Here is a 5664-nt window from a genome sequence, read left to right as displayed (position 1 = left end):
ACACACTAGAGTGACGTCCATCCAGCACCTTTCTCCTGAGTAAGGGGCACCATTTTGATGAATGGTTATTGAAATTGTATATCAAAATGGTGCCCTCCGCTCAGATGGAAGACAAGAGAGATGTCACTCTCTTGTACCCTCCAAATGGACAGCATCATTTGAAGAGGATGTTGAATGGAAGAGGACATTGAGAAGCTTGGTCCTAGGCCTCTGGGCCAGGAGCTGAGCCTAGGCTGAGTTCTTGGCAACATTGGGCCCCGGCATTGGGTTTGGAAGTGGGCCGAATCCAACCTCCAGAATGGGTCCCAGTGTCAGGCGTGGGCCTAGACCAAGATTCCAGTCATGGGCCTAAGCCTTGACAATAGGACCAGGCCTCTGTGCCTAGGCCTGGCCCAGGAAAGTCCCAGGGAAACCTTGAGTGGGCCTGAAGGGGTTTTCCCCCTTTTTTTTCAAAATGGAATAAAAGAAAAAGCCATGAAATCTCTTTGTTTTCTTTTGTTCCATTTTGAAAACGTCATGAAACGAAATAGGAAGTATCATTGACATTTCCTGTTTTGTTTCAAACAAGGGCACATCCGTAATGGTTATGGCTACAACACCAAGTTGATTTATAAGGATACTGGCCAAGTTTTTAGAGCAGGATATTGGTGGGTAAAAAGTGGGAAAAGCACTAATCCGAGGATTTTAAGTCATTCCACATTTGAAGTCAGGAAGGAATATTTTTCACTTTTAAGGAATTGGCTACAGAGGCATAGTGTGGATTTGCCTTCTCCAGGTCTATCACCTTGAGAAAGCTATCAGGCGATGTGAAGGAGGCTGGGTCAGTGTACATCTGCTCTTCTTTCAATCTAACCAGTTATGTAACGCAGCCTTCCCTATTGTGTCCCGGGATTCTGCCCTGTTACCCCATGCCCTGTGATAATTCTACCCCATCTTTTTAGAATGTTTTCTCAGCCTTATTCCAGAGTCTGTAGGACGGCAAGCACTGAAGTATCTATACTGCAGCCCAGCACCCCCCTCTCAGCAAAATAAACAAGGACCTCCCTGCTAAGACAATCACTGGTTATCCCAGTATCCCACCACCACCACCACACCACAGCAGAATCCTCCCCATCTGACCAGGGTCCAGACAGTTCCACGTCCTCAGTGGGGTCAAGTGGCAGGGTTTCACGCCCCCATATTGTACGGGTTTTCAGCTCACGGATGAGAACCTGCATTTGGATCTTAGCTGAGAAGCGATGCCTGCAAGGGGGGGTCATCGGCACAGGCGATGACATCTCAGCCCAAGCAACGAGGACAGGTAGCAATAGGCTCTCTCTCTCTCTCTCTACGAGCTGCTCTCGCATTTAGTGCACCATTCAGCTCCCCTTCTTAGGACCTGGTGAACTGGAGGCAGGAGAGGTTAGGAAGCTGCAGCCAGGGGAAGGAGTGGGAGGAGCAGACGTCTCAGTAGATGGCCTGGCACAGGATGAAAGATGAAGGCTGCAGCCTTCGGAGAGCGACTGCAGCTCCTTTCACAGGCCGGCATCCAGGGATTACAGAACAGGAACAGCAGGGAAATATGAATGCTTCTGTACGTAGAGGGGCTCTGACAACACTGGCAATCCTCCACGACTGAGGACATCACCTCCGACCCTCCCTATAATGTTCAGCTCCCTAGAAATGAGTATTGTTATTATTCCTGATAAATTCTGGCAGATTTACTTAAGGCAAGGAATGGATCGTTCATTTCTATTTTGAGAGTTTGCTTTGCCAGAGACTTTGATTGTTGTTATTGTCTCAATCAGACCTTGTGAGAACATAAAAAGGACAGTTTTCAAAAGGAAGTGGTTACCCAGGAAAATTCCCTGGGATGATATCTGCCCCCCCCCCCCAACTCCTTGGTGCCTCCTACTATCAGCAGTACCTTGCACTAGCTGCAGCGCATGGCTCAACGAGCGACTGGACGCGCTTTATGGACGCATGTCCATAACCCCTGATGCAAAACGCGCGTCCAATCGCGCGCGTAGGTAATAGAGCTCATCATATGTAAGTGCACATTGATGAGGCTATTATCTATTCCCCCCGATGCCAAAATAAATGTGCGCCCAAAGCGCACATTTTTACTCCCCAAAATTAACGCCTGAGGATCCCAAAAGGTGTACAGAAAATACTGCTTTTCTGTACTTCCTCCGACTTAATATCGTGGTGATATTAAGTCGGAGGAACTAAAAAATGTGAAATGTCCCACCCAAAAAATAATTAAAAAAAAAAACAAACTAAAGGAAGCCAGGGATGGATTAATGGGGCCTTAGGTCCCGGACAACTGCCCCCATCTTCCTGCCCCCCCCCCCCCACCTCACTTTAATCCATCATTGAATGAAGCCTCCATATCCCACCCAGCCCTGTCAATATCTTACTACAGTCAGCAAAGAGCCTATTCATCCAGATAAATGACTTTGAAAATGGCCTTCTCCGTGGGCTTCATGGGTAGGAGAGCATGCAGTGTCACGGGGATGAAACTTTGCCCACACGAGACACGCTGCACACTTCTTCTGTGCAGAAGCTCCTGCCATCAAAGCATCTCGGGAACTCCAACCTTCTGCGCCCAAAAATCACTTCCCCAGTGTAAGGGCTGTCCGGAGCAGGGGTAGGCTGCCTCAGGATATACATTGTTATGCTGGCGAAAACCCGGATGTGGATCCTTGGGCCGACCGGACCGAGGGAACAGTCGGTAGGCAGAACTCCCACTGGGCAAGAGGACCTTCACCTGGAAACCCGAGACTCCTCCAGAGGAGCTGTGGGAGTCCGGGTTGCTAGGACTTAGGAGACTTCGCCCTGGAAGTCCGAGATCCCCCCAGGAGAAGCCCGTAGGGACCCGGACCACTGGGACTTAGGTGAGAACGAAGAAACCCAGGAGTGGAGTCCGGTCTGGAGTCTGGGCAGGCAGCGAGCAAGCAGAAGACGGGATCACGGGCCGAGGTCAAGGCAGGCTGAAGACAAGCAGGTCGAAACTACGAACCGGAGTCAAAGCAGGTAGCAGGCAGGCGGAGTCAGGCAATCCAAGGTCAAGGCAGGCAGCAGGCAGGCGAAGTCAGGCAATCCGAGGTCAAGGCAGGTAACAGTCAAAGCGGAGTCAGGCAAAGCAGAGTCAGGCAGGTAACAGGCAATCCAGAAACGCAACTGAGAACTACAGGAAGTAGTGAACCTCGTTGCAAGGCAAAGAAGGGAAGGGACTGCAGGGCTTAAATAGCCCTGCAGCGTCTGACGTCAGAGAAGGGAGGAGACGGGTTTTCCCGCGCTGGTCCCTTTAAAAGCGGAGGACAGTCGCGCGCGCGCGCCTGGGGGCGGGACTGGCCGAGAGGGCACGCCAGCGGCAGCGTGAGAGTCGGCGCTTGGCGCCCGGAGGCCCTGCAGGCCCGCGGAGAGTCAAACGGCTGAGGAGGAAAGCGGCGGCTGGGGTCCTGAGGCCGCGGAGCGCGGCAGCTCCCCGGGACCCGGGAGGAAGGTAAGGCCTCGGGCGCCAGGGTGGCGACCGAGACCGCAACAGTACCCCCCTTCTTACGCCCCCTCCGCCGAGGGCCAGGTTTCCCGGGATGGTCCAGATGAAACTGAGTGAGCAATGATTTGTCCAAGATGTTCCGAGCTGGCTCCCAAGAGTCTTCCTCGGAGCCACACCCCTCCCATGCCAGTAGGTATTCCCAGCGACGGGCATGGAAGCGAACGTCCAGAACTTCTCGTACCTGATACGTAGTCTCAGAAGATGTAGGGGAGGAAAGCGCATCGGTGGAAGGATGATGGTACCGGGATAGTACCACCGGTTTCAGCAAAGATACGTGGAACACGTTGTGGATGCGAAGTGAAGACGGAAGGCGAAGTCTGTAGGAAACGGTACCAATACGTTCCGCAACCTGAAAAGGCCCGCAGTATCGAGGGGCCAACTTACGAGAGCGGTTAGGTAGTTGGAGGTTCCGAGTGCTTAACCACACCTTGGTACCTGGCAGAAAAATTGGTGCTGGTCGTCGAAGACGGTTGGTATACTGCTGGACCTTTTTGCTGCGGTGGTCAGTTTGAGTTGAATCCTCTTCCAGAGATGATGTACGTGCAGTGCTGTGGTTAAGGCAGCAGGTGATGGAATGGAAATCGGAAGCGGCAAAGGAGGTCTTGGGTGACGTCCAAACACAATCTGGAAAGGGGTTTGTCCAGTGGCAGTATGGGTATGGTTGTTGTAGGCGAACTCTGCCCAAGGCAGAAGAGAAGTCCAGTTATTACCTTTTTCGGAGATAAAACTGCGAAGGAAGGCTTTAAGAGTGCGGTTCGTGCGCTCTGTCTGACCATTAGTCTGGGGGTGAAAGGCTGTGGATAAGTTTAGTTGGACCCCAAATTTCCGACAAAGGGCACGCCAAAAACGAGCCGTGAACTGTGGCCCTCGATCCGATACGATACTCTGTGGTATAGACCGTGAACCCGGAAGACGTGGGTAGTGAACAGGAGTGCGAGTTCAGGTGCAGAGGGCAGCTTAGGCAAGGGTACCAGGCGAATCATCTTAGAAAAACGGTCTACAGTTACCCAAATCACCGTATTGCCTTCCGAGGGGGGCAGATCCACTACAAAGTCCGTGGCTATGTGGGACCATGGTTCCACGGGAATAGGCAGCGGCTGCAGGAGGCCCCAGGGCCGACCACTAGGCGGTTTTTGCCGGGCACAAACTGGGCATGAGTCAACATATACTCGGACATCTTGTCGCATTCGAGGCCACCAATAATAGCGGCTAAGCAGGTCGAGCGTCCTCTCCCTGCCGGCGTGACCCCCTGAAAGCGAGTCATGGGCCCAGGCTAACACCCTTCTGCGGTCTTTGTGGGAAACCACCACTCGTCCAAGAGTGGAAACTGTGGTGCTAGCTAACTGGATTTTAGCGGGATCTATGATGTGTTGTGGGAGGTCTTCCTTCTCCTCCTGAAGTTCATAACGGGAGAGTGCGTCAGCCCGTATATTTTTCAACGCGGGTCGGTATTTCAGAATGAAATTAAAACGGTTAAAGAAAAGGGACCATCGTGCTTGTCGAGGATTAAGACGTTGGGCCTGGTTAAGGAATTCCAGGTTCTTGTGATCTGTATAAATTGTAACCGGGTGGAGGGAGCCTTCCAACCAGTGTCTCCATTCCTCCAGCGCGAGTTTGACCGCCAGCAACTCCTTATCCCCAATACCGTAATTGCACTCGGCAGAGGAGAACTTCTTAGAAAAATAGGAGCAGGGTAGAAGATGTCCGGAGTTAGAGACTTGTGAGAGGACCGCTCCCACAGCAATGTTAGAGGCATCAACCTCAACAAAGAATGGCCGTGTTGGATCTGGGTGGCGTAAACAGGTATCCTGGAGGAACGCCTCCTTTAATAGTTCGAAAGCCTCACAAGCTCCCTCGGGCCAAAGGCGAGTATTTGCCCCTTTCCGAGTTAGTGCGGTTAAAGGAGCCACCAAGCGGGAGTACTGAGGAATAAAGTGTCTATAGAAGTTAGCAAACCCCAAAAAGCGTTGTAATGTTTTCAACCCCTCAGGTCGGGGCCACTTCCTGATGGCGGTTACCTTGCTGGGGTCCATCCGGAAACCTGTAGAAGACACTATAAACCCGAGGAAGGGTAACGACTCTTGTTCAAAGAGACATTTTTCGAACTTGGCATATAAATGGTG

The sequence above is a fragment of the Rhinatrema bivittatum genome, chromosome 13 (genome assembly GCF_901001135.1).
Source record: "Rhinatrema bivittatum chromosome 13, aRhiBiv1.1, whole genome shotgun sequence".
Taxonomy (NCBI): Eukaryota; Metazoa; Chordata; class Amphibia; order Gymnophiona; family Rhinatrematidae; genus Rhinatrema; species Rhinatrema bivittatum.
This window is presented reverse-complemented; position numbering follows the sequence as displayed.